Below are 16227 nucleotides of genomic sequence, written 5' to 3'. Positions count from 1 at the left end.
GATCTCCCAAGTGTGTCCAACTCGACACGTTAACTAGAGAAATTTGCCTAACTCGTCGTGCTAAAGACGTTCTCCCCTTTAATAACAAGAAGTTTCTACAGCGGCTTATCGTCCGCGCTTTTTGTCGATATTTATCACGATTATTATCAAGAATCCAGAATTAAAAAATTATTTTAATTAAACGAATTAAAGAAAGAGCTTCGCGTGGTTCGTAAATCTCGCGAAAGAGTTTTGCGAAATCCTGTACATAAAGCTTCAAAATATATATATATATATATATATCTATATATATATATATATATATCGTCCAGAACTACCCTCTCGTCTACAAATCATTAACGAGAAGTTGGGGAGAGAGGGACAAAAATTAGACGCTAGTTTCCGCGCCTAATTCCCGCAACTAAATTACCCAAATCGTATTCGCACCTCTCCCCATCCCTCCCTCCGTGGGAGGACGTGTCAACGCCATCGTTTTCGTAGCGGTCGGCGCCGCCGCTGGCCATGAAAACTTATCCGGATTCGAGAGAGGATCCGTGCTGGCCGGTTATCGTCATTATAAACGGTCTACGCGACGTACATGGCGTCATCCACCTGACGCCTCGGTACACCAAGCCAAGCCAAGCCGCGCAGCGCGCGCGCGCCGGGCTGGGCACGGCCGCGCGCACAGCGCACAGCGCACAACGTACACGAAGATGCAAGAGCGCAGCGCATCGTACACAGCGCACATCGTTCATGAGGGCAGGCGGGAAGGCGCGGGAACGAAGAGGGCGAAAGAGGAAGGCGCGCGTCCGAGTAACCGAGCGAACGTCGGTTCGTGGTCCGAGAGCGGGCGGAAAGAGAAAGCGAGATGGGGCGCGCGGCAAAGGGCAAGCGAAAGAGAGAGAGAGAGGGGGGGGAAGGGAGGGAGTGAGCGAGAGAACGGGTAAGCGGGCGGATGGACGAACGGACGGATGGACGGACGGACGGACGGACGGACGAATGTGCGAGAGCGCGAACGGTGGCGGCAGGGAACCGGTGAGAAAGCGAGATGGAACGCGGGTGGAGGGCCAGCGCACGTCCGAGAGAGGGTTGGTGGCTCGCTTCGGTACGGTTTAGGCGGCGGGCGGCGTGTGGTGCAATAGAGGCGGCGAGGAGGTGAGGTGGGGGTGCCCGGCACGGGGCCACGGCGCAGTTGCTACTCAGACACGGGGATGCTCGCAATGCCTCTATCAAAGGTTACCGAAATCTTACGGAAATATCCGCGTTAACGCGGCGGGACGTGCCGTAACGATTCGTTAAAGACGCGTACCGCGATCGCGGAGGTGCTCGTACGCGAGAAATCGGGGAATTATATATCGGAGACTCGCGCCGCGCGTTCTATATAAGTCCGCGTGTACGGAAGAGAAAGGAGGGACCGAGAACGGCTTTGGGGGGCGGCTTCCCGCGGGGCTTTCCCCGAGAAGATTCGGAGAGTGCCCGGAGCTCCCAGACGTAAAGAACGATTCGAGGAAAGAGAGAAAAAGAAAAAGAAGAAGACGATAATCGCGAGATGGCGAGAGAGAAAGAGAGAGAGAGAGAGAGAGAGAGAGAGAGAGAGAGAGCCAAAAGAGAAGAAGATGAAACGGAAGCAGGCTCCCTCTGAGAGATCCTTCTTCCAAGATCGCCACCCCGCGACGTGCCAGCAGACACTGCCGATTCGCGAAGAGCACGTGGGGGAGAAAAGTCCGGGAAAGCACGAGGATGGAGAGAGCACGGCGAAATAGAAAGAGGGAGAGGGAGAAGGATGTGAGACAGGGAGCTTACCAGGGTGAGAGAAGGACGGAGGCAACGTGCCGACGCGTCTTACCACGACGCGCAAGGAGCGACGCCGCGCGCCTCTCTAGAAGGGGAAAGAGAGAAGGTGGAGGGGGCGGGCAAGGATGCCACGGCGGGGGTGGCAAAGACGCTCATTCGTTCCTCGAGTCACGTGGCCCCCTTCTTATAGTAAAGGTTTTTCCTTTCGTCAGGCGGGAGATTCGAACGGTCTTAGACCGACGCCAGCGACGACTCGGGGGACGCCCCAGGGATGGGTGTGATCATCGATGATGGCAGATTCACGCGATATCCTGCATCCGTAACGTGTTCTTTTTCATTTATTACATTTTTCTTTCAATATCTGCGAGATTAACTCAACTTAGATTTCCATTTCTACCGATAGCGCATAGATAGGGTGATACCGGGCAACCCCCTAATGAGTTGATGATTCGAGCTTTAAAATCCTAAAAATTACTTTCTCAAAATCATTTTATATATATTGGAATTCATATTTTGTATTCTTCCTTTTAATTTTATCGTATATTAATTTGAACTTGATATAATCAAGCTGATTTAAATTAGAATTGAAATAGTTGCAGGAAACGCGACTCATTCCGACAACTGAGATATAATCTATCATGATCGATACACCTTTTCGCCACTTGTACGCTTCTCGGTTCCTCCGCAAACGTTTCACGCGGCTCAAAATTCCGACGCTTTCGTAACCGCACACCGTCTTACCGATAAATCGATAAAAATACATATTTCACAAAACGCGTAAAAAAAAAAAAAAAAAAAAAAAAAAAAAAAAAAACGAGGCATCGGTGGATCCGTTTGCGGCGATTCATCGATTAGCAAACAGGATCCACCGTCGATCGCAAAGTCACTTGACGGATCGATCGTAACGAGGATATACGGGGTCCGGCGGTGCCCCCTTTTCTTTTCTGTTTCAGACGCGTCGCACTGTGTTGTTATGTGTTGTCATAGTTATTTCATTGAAAAATTAATTTCGCCGTTTCCGAAACACGCACCGATTTCTGTCTGTGAAACACAACGTCTGAACAACTCCTCTTAAGTTTTGCCGAAAAGACTTAAATAATTTAGAGAAGCTAAAACACTTTCGAGCGATCCTGATTTCAAAATTACGACGAGTACGAAGACGACGATTAAGAAGAAAAAAGAGAAAATCAAGAAAAATACGCGAAAAAAGCACCAAAAAAAAGAGAAGAAACGAAATTGAAACAAAAGCATTGCCTTAAAGAAGAAGAGTACACCTACACTGTCGAAGGAACAAACGAGAGACACAGGGGGGAAAGAAACAAACAAACAAAAAAAATAACACTTTAGACGCCTACAAAGTAAATTGTAAAGATATGACTAAAGTATATTTTTAACAAGTTTTGAGAAACTTTAGATTTTAAACGTAAATTTAAAAAGCGAAAAATATGAAAAAAAACGATAAAATTCTTAATAACTAAAAATGTGATCTAAAAGTCGTTGCTACCAAGAGAAGCCTTATGTCCTTGTTTCAGTTAGTTCGGTTCCAAACGTAAGTACCACACCAACTAACTGAATATCGATCTTTGCATGGCATGCCTTGTATACACTTTTCTTTCTCTATTCTAACGCGAAATCCCAACCCTCCAAGTCGCTCGAGAGGGAGGAAGGAGGGAAAGGGGGGAGGGGGGGGGGACGAGAGGGATGGTTGCCATGTCCGGAGAGAAGCTTCGAAATGAGCAGCAGGAGATCCTCTCGAGCGAATACTCTTTCTCGCTCGATTCATCGATGAATCGAGCGAGAAAGAAGAGGGGCGCGACTTGTTCTTCATGATCTCTGTCGTGTGGTTTTAGCGGCTCGGAGCAGATCTTCTAAAACGGAACGATCAATTTTCGGCTCTTCAACTTTCAATATATAATATTACGTCTAAAGGCAACTGTTTTACAAGTTACTGCGTAATGACAGACCTCGCGCGCGGCACCACCTAACAACGGTCGCTATAAAACTTACAAGCCAGCGTAATGCATACTTTCGCGCCGGCCGCGACTTGTCTATACTATTGCCAGCTTCGTTCTCTCTCTCTCTCTCTTTCTCTTACTCTAAACGACCGCAGCTTATTACGGTAAAACAGTTAAACGCGAAAGTGCCCGTAATAATAGCGACTACCGTAATGACTACTGTTACCCGGTAGAATCGCTGTTATGCATATTACCATTATAATTCGCGGATTATTAAGTAGCTTGCAACGACTTGATGTCCGGCCTGTCGGAAAGTGAACTTCAAACAGACTTGAAACAAGTTTCCCGCGATAATAAAAGCTTAATTTCAAATGCTTATAGCACGATTTATCTCTTCATCATAAAAATTACTACTTCATACAAATGTATTGATGTATAGATATATAAATAAATTGATCAATAATATGGCAATGCTACCTTTTACGTTTCTCATAATCATCATTTTATTAAATCATACGTTTCGATAATTTTCTGTCTTTTTATAATTCGCGTCTAATTCCTCCTATCGCATATATAATCATTCAAGTCGTTGCATTCGCTGCTTATTTATCGCATGCAATTTAAATCATATATTTATTTCGTCAAAACGTATTATTTGCAATGTTTTCAAGAAATATTAACAATGTCGAGCAGCGGAAATTCTTCTCTCGTTTTGTGTTGAAAAGAAAAGAAAAAAAAAACGGGAAAAAAATATGGGGGGAAAAAAGGCGAGACTCGCGATAATCCTCAGACAAAGAACGCGCGGTAGTACGCGGAGTCATTCCATTTCCCGAGTTCGATGACGCACCCCCGGGTCCGGTGCCAGGCCCGGGAGCTCCACCGATGATCAAGGGTGATGCGGGAGAAAGAGGGACGAGGGTGGGCTCGGCGGAGCGAAGCTTCGATTTCAAATTTCCTATTTCCCGACGAGTTGGCCTGTGTTGAAAACGTAGCGTGCAACGTAACAACGCGTACGCGAGAAAGCGAGAGAGAATTGCATATACTGTGGATGTAAAGCGGGGGGCTGAGGGAGAGGGAGGAGAAGAAATGACGGTGGAACGCGGTAGCGATGGCCGGGAGCGGCAGCGGTGGTGGCGGCGGCGCCACGGCGGAATACCGGCAACCCCGCTTTCGCCGAGCATTTTTTCGATGATTTTCGAACGCGCGAACACGCTGTACGTGTATGCATGTATACCTTCCTCCGTGCGCGTATACATGTGAACGGCCCCCCCGATCACCCCCTTCGGCTGGGTCGTCGATGGTTAGCGTTGTTGCGCCGGGGATGCCATCGGAGGAAGAGCGGTAACGACAGGGCGTAGCGGGGAGAGGGAGAAGAGACGGGCGGTGGTATAGTCGGCGGCGGAAAGGCGTTAGGGTGCCCCTGGGTGGAAAGAGGAGGGTGGTGCAACGGTGTCGGTGGTTGCATGAACTGGCGATAGATAGAGAGCGAGGGTGAACGGCGGGGTGGCGGGGTGGCGTGCGAACCGAGATAGAACGGCCGTGAGATACGGCCGAGGGAACCTGGGGGGAAGGCGACGGCGGTGGTGGGCCTGCATGCACTTTTTTTCCGCACCCCGCGTATTGATCCCGGAGTCATTCAAAATGGCGGCCGGGGCCGAGTCAGCCAATGACTGCCTGAATCGATGACTGCAGCGAGCCACCCCCGGACCGGCCAATGGGAGGCCAATGGGAGGCCGTCGCACGCCGTTCTCTGCGGGAACTACCACCCCGATATATACGAGACACAGGCCTCCCACGTTGTGTACTCTGGTACACACACACACACACACACACACACACACACACACACACACACATATACGCGCGCGCGCGCGCGCGTATACACATACACGTGCGTGCCTATGTGTCCGTGTACGTGTAGCTGTTCGGTCCGCCGGGTAGAGCTCGTCGATGACCCGGGCGACGTCAATGATTTCCACGGAAAATTTTCCCCCCCAAAAATGGCAAAACTCGCCGTTCGCTACTCCAGCCAGGTATCCCGGACCGGAGCTCGCTGTCGCTTTGATTAACGGCCTTTCTATGTATATATTCCGCCGCTCTCTCCCTTCCACCCCCTGGTTGGCCCCCTCGTACTTTACGGCAAATATACGAGACGGAAAATACTGATTGTGCGCGCGGGCAAAAATATTCACAATCATCGACCGGCGTCTGCCATCTTTCATGATTCGCCGCATCTCGCCATCGTCACGCCCGACAGCTTTGTTACAAAATAATCGAGATTAGTTGGTTATATTTATAATTTGCTTATCCGAAATCATTAAGAAAGAAAAGATTCTGTTTCTCACCATCACATTTCAATGATACAGACTAATGCGCGATAAATTTTATCTTGGTATTTTCATCGCAGCCACGTTATTGCATCGTGCGCATTTCACATTATCTAATAAATCATTTCGTTCTTTCGTCACTTTTAACGTAAAATTACGAACTTGAAAAGATTTGCGAATAATGAAAGACAATTATCCTTTCAAACGTTCCACGTGACTACGAGTACTTACAACCGTGATTCAGTAAAATCGGCACTTTTAAAAATTAAATCTAATCTAATTACGTTATCTTTTCGCGAGAAAGATGGGTATTTCTGGCGCGCGGTTTCCAAGCCTCAAAATGCCAACGTGGATTTTACATTCGCTGGTAAGAATGGTACGCGCAGTTTATTTTTCCGATAACGCGAGACGCGTGATTTTTTTCCGAAACAACTGTCGCGATGCCGCCCGAAGTCATCGCGCTATCTCCTTCACCTTGATCCTGGATTCGCGCACGCTTATCTTATCTCGCTTTCGTGGTTCGTACAAAGTCTCAGAAAAATGCAAAAAATGATAGATACACTTGGTACTCGGATCATCTTTATGCGGGGTTCTCGAGACATGATTCTGGACGCCCGAGGCCGTGGCTGAGACCGAGGCAGAGGCAGAGGCAGAGGCAGAGGCAGAGACAGAGGCAGAGGCAGAGGCCGAGGCCGAGGCCGAGGCCGAGGTCGAGCCTCGGGTTTGCTCCGAGGTTAAAATTTCAGGTGCGCAAACCGATAGGATCGATCGATCGCATCCGATCGCGGTATTTGTTGCCGCACTTTGCGCATAGCGCGGGGCAAAGAGAATGTCGAAACTGCGCGAGGCACGAGGCACACGATTGCATCACGAGTCGCAGTGTGCGGCGAGCTGCATTACGTCTGTGTGTGCATATGTACTTAGATTGGCTCCTATTGACACAGCCGCAGACGACGGTGGTGGTACAGTCGGGAAAAATGCATACGACGCGTTCCGCGTCCGTGTCGTGACGCTTCGACACGCTCACGCACACGCAACACGCGCCTTTGATCTTGCGACGCGATATTTGACATCCCAAATTATCCGGAATCGACCTCGGATATCGACCGGCTGTATCCAAATACCGCGTTTACATACGTTTGTTCGACGAATCTGCAATTCATTCTTTTTACGCGCTTTTATCCTTTTCACGCGGCTAAATTATTCCCCCTCAACCGCGCCGCGGTCCGAAATAATTTGATTCATTACGCGCGTTTGCTGCGTTTGGTTATATTTAATGCGACGATATGCGTATGCACGCACGCTCGCTTGTCCGACGAGCGCGTTCTCATATTTAATGTAAATCAAATTTAGAACCGGAACAAAGTACACTGGACAGTGGTGAGTCGATTCTACACGTTTGCTCGATTACTACGGTTAATTAGCTGTCCGTCCGAATGAACTTGAAAAATTCATGAGGTGTCTCGCTGCCGCCCGTTCAGTTTTTCGGATCGCTGACTCGCCACGATTCCAATGCATCGATGACCTCGCTTCCGTGTTCGATGCATCGTTAATTGAAAGAACGTCGCGCGCGCAAATTTTCCGTGAAACGATAGGATGTATATGTATAACCGCGCATATTTTTTTCCATTAACATTTATTTGAATTTAAATTGTTGCATTTAATGTAACGCGAAATTTTTTCATACACGCCAAATTGCGTTATTAACTTATCGCCAGCAAAGACTTTTGCAAAATGTGCATCTCGCGCAACAACGAGGGGAAAACGAACGGCCGATGCACTTGCGGATGCACTTTCTGACGCAGCTGTACTAAGTGCACGACAGAATGGGTTTTTCTAGCGCGGGCAGTTTTTCTATTAAGCTTCATTTGTTTCTTTCATTGCGTAATGCGCCGGACGCGTCGCTCATTTCATCCTACTGCCGACCGGCTACTCCTACCGTTAGAATTCTTAATCCGGGCCGTCAGTTTCGATGGCTCGCGTGCTGCACGTTCCACCGATTCGCCGAATCGCGACCGTCGCGACGATCTTAATCTCATTTCCCGCCGAATAAAATAGTGTGTCTCCTCGTTCCTATTGCGACGTATTCACCATTATAATGTGATAACGGGCGTGAGGTGGCCAAGGATTGAAATCGATGTAACATTGCTCGGTGAGTTCAATTGTCTGACGTGGCGCTTTTATTACCGTAGAAAAACAAATGTCCTTTTTCTTTACTTGCTAAATTTTCAAATTTATTTTGCGACAAAAAATGTGCTAGTTTTATTGCTCCAAGGTATTGTATTTTACGTTATTTAATTCATACGAATATTAATTGATTTTCTTCTAAAGAATATAAAAATATAAAAATATAAAAAAATATATATTCTTAAAAATTATTTTAAAAAGACATTTTCTATAATTTTTTTTTATTTTTTATAGATTATTTTTATATATCTTTTTCAAATTTTTCCATATGTACTTAATTTTTATTTTATTATACATACAATAATACATCATTTATATCTTTGAATGAATGCATATATCACATCTACTCGCATTTATCGTGTTATCGCCCCTTCGTCCTGATCGATATTTTACCGAGGTTAGCACGGACAAAAACCTTAAAACGACTCACCCTTTTCTCTACTCGTTCATTCCCTCGTTCCTTATTTCGCCGCCAGACGTCACCTCGCCACGGGGTAGTTTTACGATGAGGGGTTGAGACAGGGCTACTACACACGAGCAGCAAAATAAATTCCTGCAACAAAGTAATTCGAATAAATTATTGTTCTATAAATCTTTTTGCGTGACAGACACATTGAAAGTTAAAAGTGCATTTATACATAATCAGTCATATAAAATAATTATTTCTGTTTAACTAAAATTATCGATATTGAATTATACGTATTGTATGCTTCTTTTTTTTTTCATTTTCAGTCTCTAACTGTTTTGAAAATCTGATCAATGAGTAATCAAAAATTGACTAATCAAAAACTCTTTTTTTTTAATTCAAATACAAGAATTTCAAGAATCAAATTAGAATATTAGTCTTATCGCTGGCCGGAAAATTCGAAAAACGCATATAAGACACGAGGGTTACAAATATCTCGGCGCTTATTTCACCATCTGACAACCATCTTCGTCGACACATTTTCGTGCACTCCCCCGCCGCCGGCACTTTTGCGAAGAAGAAGAAGGCGGACAATTTAAAGTAGGTAGGATCAAGCCCAGAAGACAAATGTCTTCCTACGCAGAGGCATACGTCCTATCGGGGTAGTCGATCGGCTCGATTCTCAAAGCATCGCGCCGCGCCGCACCGCGCCGCGCCGCGCCGCGCCGCGCCGGCACAACTGGCCGTCAAAGTTGCAAGTGCACGTGCAACAACTTTCGTACATGCCAAGTACTCGCGGTCTGTACGTCCGTTAGTCGGTTCTTCAAGTCCAGCTGCCGATCGGGATCAAGGGGGAATCGGGATCGGGATTGAGATCTAAAATGCCGCGTACGTACGAAACGTACATACGCACGTGCAGCACACGCACGTATACCTGACAATCCACCCACCCGATAAACCGAGCGCAAAGGCTCGATTCTCACCTGTTTTTATCCTCGCGTACGCCGGCATCGGGCCGGCCGCTTCATTTGTAATTTAAAGTGAGCCTCGATTGCCCAATGCGTTCTACGTACTTATTTTCGGAGGAACACACTCGCGCGCGCGCGCGTATACAACAAGCCAGTCCCTCTCTCTTTCTCTCCACCCGCATACGAGCAGTGTCGAAAATTCTTACCACGGCGGCAGCCTGCCGCGAACGGAAGTTCGATCGCGATCGTTCCCCGGCCACTTTCGTGGCCGAGGACCCTCGTGTCGGAAATGCGTTACTTTGCGTCCTATACATGCCTTCCGCTGACGTCCGATCAACTGGATATTTCTGTACTTGAGAAATCTTGTCAAATTTCTCGTAGCGATTAGTAGATATTTAGAGCTAATCTCGAACATTTCTTCTCATAAATATTTTTTTTTATTATATATTTTTTTATGTATTTTGAAGACGTTTCTTAACAAATCATATCGTACGTTAAATCTGTTTTATTTTAATATTATTAAACAATTGAAAATTTACTTCATTTTTTACAAAAATAAAAAGACACTTGTACCTGAATTAATTTCAAAAAAAAAGATTACCCTGCTATAAATAATATAGTTGAAGTTAAACTGATAACAAAAATATTTTCAACTCGCTGTCGCTTTCTAGTTCTGCTTAAACATATACATATATGTGCAACGAAACGACCTATACATCAAAATAATCGATCTCGTCATATATCCGGTCATCGTAGTATATCTCTTTAAGGAGCGGGAAACATTTTTCGACGGTCCATCGCACCGCGACAAAGAAAGTTATTGTACGCGTGGTATCGCACGTGCGACGAAGGTCACTCAATTTTTCCACCATCGGCCGAACGGCCGAACCATTGGCTAACTTTTTTCGCACGACAGTCCACCACCCTCGTCGCACGCGCGTTGGAGGAAACGCGGATAGGGTCGACACGATGTGGGTGGAGGGATGCGACCGGACGCGTCGCGACGCTACGCTACGTGACGCTCTTTTCTTTGCTCGTCGTTTCTTATCGTCGCTACCCTTCTAGTTGAGAGAAGGAAAAGAGAGAGAGAGAGAGAGAGGGTTGGAAGGGTGGACGCGTTGTTGCGTCGTCTCGGACGACCAGCGGGATTCACTTGCGCGGATGCTAGGGGCAGGGTGAAGAAAAAAAAGGGGTCGCGCCTCCCCACCCTCTGGACTCATACTTCCACGTGTATACCACGTGGAAAAAAGGACGAGGCCAGCGTAAAAAAGCAGCGCGTGGGGGGTCGTCATGTTCGTAGGGGGGGTGCGAGACGAGGCGGCTGAAAAAGAGTGGGAAAGAAGGGAGAGAAAAGGATGTTGACTGGCGTACGCGAGGCTAGACAAGGGAAAACATCGGCAGGAGAAGGACAGCCGAAGGAGCGTGCAGGGAGGGAAAAGACGTTGGCGGAGAAGGGAGGAATAGGAGCCTAATGCGATGGTGGGGTAGATACATTAGACGAGAGCTCGAAAGGAGGGAGAAGAAGGGTAGGAAGGGGTGGGTGGGTGGGTGGCTTGGTTGTCTACTTTGGCGAGTGAGGGTGCGTAAGACGAGCAGGATGACCACCATCGACCACCCTCCGCCGTGAAATGAGCATCAGCGCGTCCACTGGAAAGTCGACGTCCTCCGCAAGGTCGATGATCCATGTTTAAATCGCGATTTGACTTTCAAAACGCAAGGGAGGCTAGAATGACGGATAGGCCAGATCGACTTGATACATTTGAATCCGGCTTTCTCGGCTCGATCAATGGATCCGCGGCGCTCAATCGACTTAATTGTCACCGAGTCGCGAGGGCAAACTTGGCGCGTTGCATCGACGCGAGTCGCGAACTACGTAACTCGGGCATGATCCGTAAAAGAAGGATAAAAAAAAAGCCTGCCCCACTCCCCCACATAGTTAGTCACGCGTATGTTGCCATACGGGACATGAGGGAGGAGGCCATTTTTATACGACGGTCCCCCTTCTTTTTATTCATACCTCAGACTGTTACACCCCCTTGCAGAAGCCCCCTACAATTTTTCGTCAGTCGAATACCCCGATTCGTGGCGTTCGCATGCTTACGTCGGCATTGATATATATATATGTATATCTCGGTAAATGTGAGAATCCTTTAATCCGCGTGGGAGTTGAATTGACGAAAAGAGAAGGACCAAGTGAGTTTACGTGATGGAGATGATCCGCGACGAAGGAAGGAAAAGTTTTCAAGGACGTACCCTTAACAAAAAGAGCTGCCTCGGTCCAAGAGCTCGTACCGGCCTCGCGTACTTACGTGCGCCGGAACGTAACCGCGAAGTGTAAGATAGCGATCGAGATAGACAGGGATAGATAATCGGTTCTTACGACCGTTTCCTTCCCTCCTGCCGGGAAGGTTTTCTTGGCCTGGCGAAACGAAGACGGAGAGCGGCCCCACTCTCTTTCTCTCACCCCTTACGACGCTACCCCCGTACGAGGCGTCGGCGGAGTCGGCGGAGTCGGCGGCGGAGAAACCCCCACCCACCCATCTGGGCGAGGGGTGAAGAGAGAGGAGAGTTTGAGGAAAAGGGGGAGATAGAGCGCGCGCCTCGACGTCGTGTCTGGTGGGGGCAAAGGAAAAGAGGGGTAGCTTGAAAACTCCTGTCCTTCGGCGGCCTCAGTTTTTCGTCCTCACGGAGGTAGATTTTCGTCGTGGGTGGACGCGGCCGGGGTCACGAGTCGGTCCACGGTAACCTGGGCCCGCGCCCGGGCCCGTCGGACCCGCGTGCGAGATCGCCGCGGTGAAGAAACGGCGTACGGCGAAGGCGCCCCGAGGTGGCCAGAAATTTCGCGGCCGCGCACCACCTAAGACAACGCCCCTACCCGAACACGCGTTCTTTAAGGCACGAGGGGGTGGCTTTTAGTCAGACGCACGCGGTCTGAGAAGCGCGCCACCACCGGCCCTCGACGGAGAAGGACTTAGCGTTTCTCGCGAGCCGCAGACCCGAGTCAGTTTCGGTTCCTCCTCCGTCAAGGACTCGAACGCGGAAGAGGAGAGAGCTTTTTCCCCCGTCGTACGTCGTCGTCGTCGTCGTCGTCGTAGTAGTCATCGTCGTCTTCGTTGTCGTTACCGTCGTCGTCCTCCGAAGAGGAAGAACAGTGTCTTGGCCGATACCGTGCACGAAGGTCGCGAGCAGCCGGACCCGAGGTGCAACGATTTACGTATTACGCGCATTACCAAATATCGTCGACCGCATCGCTTTGTCAACTTACTCTTGGATCTCTCTCAGTAAGGGATCCTTCCGGACTATTTCTCTCCGGAATTATTTTATCTTGTATAATCTTGTGCCTCGCCTCGACTCGACTTGTGTGAACGTACGACTCTGCGACCGAGGCTCGATTAGTAAACCTTATCGACGATGCATCTACTCTCGTCTACTTTCTTCTTCTTTCTCGTGTCATTTTAGCCAGTTTTCCCCACTTTCGGCCAACGAGACCACCACTGACCCACCCCCTCCTATCCTCTTCCGAATTCTGACATGCCCGGTACGTCATCGTCGCCGTCTCAACAGTGTTTCGTCGCAATCGCACACGCTTCGATCCCGTCTCGATTCCCGGTAGTGATACGATGTGCTTCGGTAAGATCGCAGAGATGCGAGAACGAAATGACGGGAAAAAAGAAAGAAAATAACAGAAAGGAGATCTCCATTATTGTTGTCAAATCCGTCGCACAAACCGTCACGAGAAATAACTATCTTAATAATATTCGTGATCGCGGAATTACACGGCAAACAATAAACGTAACGAGTCGCCATGTCGCGAGTAAACGAGTTAGCAATTATGCGAATATCCGCGCGTGATCATTTCGAATCGTTAATTCAACAAGCGAGCGACAATGCTCGTCACGTCGCGTAAGCCTGGCATATGTCGCAACATATTATTTGGCATTTCATTGACATTGTGTCAACCCTTTTCATTGATTAGCGACAGTTTCCGCGAAAAGAAAATGCGTTCGCGCGTGTTGCGGAATAATTCGGGAGGGAGAGCGATTCGGCGGAGAACTGACAAATTTTCAATTCTATGAAAAAAACAAACAAAAAAACCATGAGAGATTGGCATAAAAATACAAATGTAATTGTACGTGTGAACGATAGTGAGACATCATAGTGAGACATCGCGATTATTACTCGCGCAGTGATGTTACGTTAAATTATAAATCATATCGTACCTCACATGAGACCTCCTATGAGACTATTCAGAGTGCTCCAAACATTTATTTTGATCCTATTTATCCTGTGCTTTGATTTGTTATTTATTACGTTTATTTTATACTCCTTCCTGTAAATAAACATTTAATTTCTTAAGACATTATTGTCAAAATTAACCATTTTCACTTCTTTATGTCAATCCTGCATCTTTACATCGTGTATGTCTTATCTTTTTCGTGTTATCAGTGATGAACTCCACGCGACGGCAAAAGACACTCGCGCTTTCGTGCCGACCGATTTTCCTAAAATGCAAAAACTAATTGAAAAATTCACGTTAACGAGAGTCTGTATCGCGAAAAGGAGGACATGAATTTGTATAATGTTAAATGTTATCGACACGAGAATTGGATGTGTCAAACGGACAAAATTTACCATGTCGCGTAATTAGTGCGTGCTTCTGACAGTGCTGGTTGAAATTATTGTTTGTGTCGCGGCCGGAAGTGTAACCCTTCATAAACGTCAGTCGAAAGAGAATTGCGTTTAATAACATTACCTCGTCGTAAGATTGCAAAATTTCGAGGATAATATCTTTTTTGATATCGCGAAATTTTATCACATTTCTTCTATTTAATTCGATTTATATCGTGTTCGTTATTCGGCACTCGATATTTTCTCACTGCGACTGCTGGTTGTACGCAATCCGATAAAAATCAATGTTTAAATGACGTTGTCTTCTTATATACCAAATCTGTCAGGACATTTATATTTAGTTATTATAACGAGATCCGAGAATCTCGTAGTGAATATTGTGAGCTTTCGACTGATTGAATATTTAAAAAGTATTTAATTAATATTTTGCGACTTTTTGCCGATCATGAGAAAAACGTGTGAAACAGTTGCCTGAAGTTGAGAAATTAAATTAATCGTGTTCATGTTAAATATGTTTGTTGCCCGTGATATTTTTTTCGAATAACGCAAAAAAAAAATGTATTTTCTTGTTCTGGATTGCAGCTTCGAGCGGGAGACGCGTTGCAGCGAGAGATTCCCGCGCAGGAGAGGAAGACTGGACAAAGCGGAAGAAGCAGAATAAGACGAGCAAAGCAGAAGTGGAAGAGCAGAAGAGTGCAAGAAGACCGAGAGCCGAACGAGTAGAAGCGGGGTTGCAAAGAAGAAAGTGATTAGCGAATTGATCGTGCGCATCCGAAGACAGCGATAAAGGAGATAGAGAACGGAAAGATCGGGAGAAGCTACGGAAGCGCGGAGAGACAAAGATCGAGAGAGGAAAAAATAGAGAGACGGAGATAAAGTGAGAGAGAGAGAGAGAGAGAGAGAGAGAGGGAGAGAGCGAGAGAGCGAGAGAGCGAGAGAGAGAGAGAGAGAGTGAGAGAGAGAGAGAGAGAGAGAGAGAAAGAGAGAGCAAGAATCGGAAGAATAGACAACCCCGCGCTGCATACATATATTTCAGTGTGTTCAAAAAACGAGTGTACCTAAGTGCAATATTAATTAAACCTAAACGATAATAAGAAGCAACCACAACTACCATCGACGATATCGGTAACGACGAGCGGTGATCGATAATCGAATAGAATTCCTTTTAAAGAGTTAAAACGCTAGAGTCGCATTTCGAGGAGGAGTCATCGACGGACGCGACGAAGCCGCTTGTAAAAGAAGAGAGAATCGGAGGAAGCAGCCGGAAGCAGAAACGGAGTGACGGAAATCCCGGAGAGAAACGCTCTCGTCCCGCTTAAAAGAATTCACACGAATTCACCAACCACTCGAGCCGACGCGCGCGACAGCGGACACCAACTTTACGAGCCTGTTCGAGCGCGTTGGAGCATTCACGCACACACACGCACGCACACACAACACTCACGCACATCCAACATAACGGGGCTAAAATACTCAGGGCAAAACGGGACGAGCGATAATCATCCGCGAGTGCGATTTCTCACCCCGAAGAGGAGCGAAGGCCCTTCCGACCGATAACCGATTCGCGTCCGCGTGGACTATCCTTCTCGTTTACACCGTCCGGGCTGGGCAATCCTGAATTTTAACCTGAACTTAAGTGTACGCTAGAATTTAAGTTAGATAGACGAAGGAAAATAGACCGTTCTCCCATCTGCTGGAGAACGTTCGCTCGCGCGCGCAACAACTCACGCAAAGCACACGCATAAAACCTATACACACATATCCACACGCATACCACACACGTACGCACACACACGACCCACAGAGGAGGGGAAGAAGAAAGAAGAAAGAAGAAAACGAAGAGAAGAAAGAGAAAAGAATTTCATCGACCGAAAACCGCGAAAACGCGAACAAACGGACACAAACGTATGCGGCACGTAGAGACAAGGATCTGCGTACGTAAGCGTAACGAGCCATCACGATAAAAGACGCATTACGGACGT

At 47.3% G+C, this 16227-nt stretch overlaps 2 long non-coding RNA genes across 2 annotated transcripts in view; one reads left to right on the top strand and one right to left on the bottom strand.

The window, feature by feature from the left end:
- Positions 1–16227, bottom strand: part of LOC140665660 (uncharacterized) — a 216204-nt gene that overhangs the window by 104398 nt on the left and 95579 nt on the right. The window contains exon 3 of the long non-coding RNA XR_012046643.1: positions 8673–8795. This is a non-coding gene — a long non-coding RNA (uncharacterized lncRNA). The remainder of the gene's footprint in view (positions 1–8672; positions 8796–16227) is intronic.
- LOC140665659 (uncharacterized) lies at positions 1113–14962 on the top strand. Its single transcript, XR_012046642.1, has 3 exons — positions 1113–1214; positions 2727–3322; positions 14828–14962. It is a non-coding gene; the product is annotated as an uncharacterized lncRNA (long non-coding RNA).

Source organism: Anoplolepis gracilipes, chromosome 5 (genome assembly GCF_047496725.1).
Source record: "Anoplolepis gracilipes chromosome 5, ASM4749672v1, whole genome shotgun sequence".
Taxonomy (NCBI): domain Eukaryota; kingdom Metazoa; phylum Arthropoda; class Insecta; order Hymenoptera; family Formicidae; genus Anoplolepis; species Anoplolepis gracilipes.
This window is presented reverse-complemented; position numbering and strand designations above follow the sequence as displayed.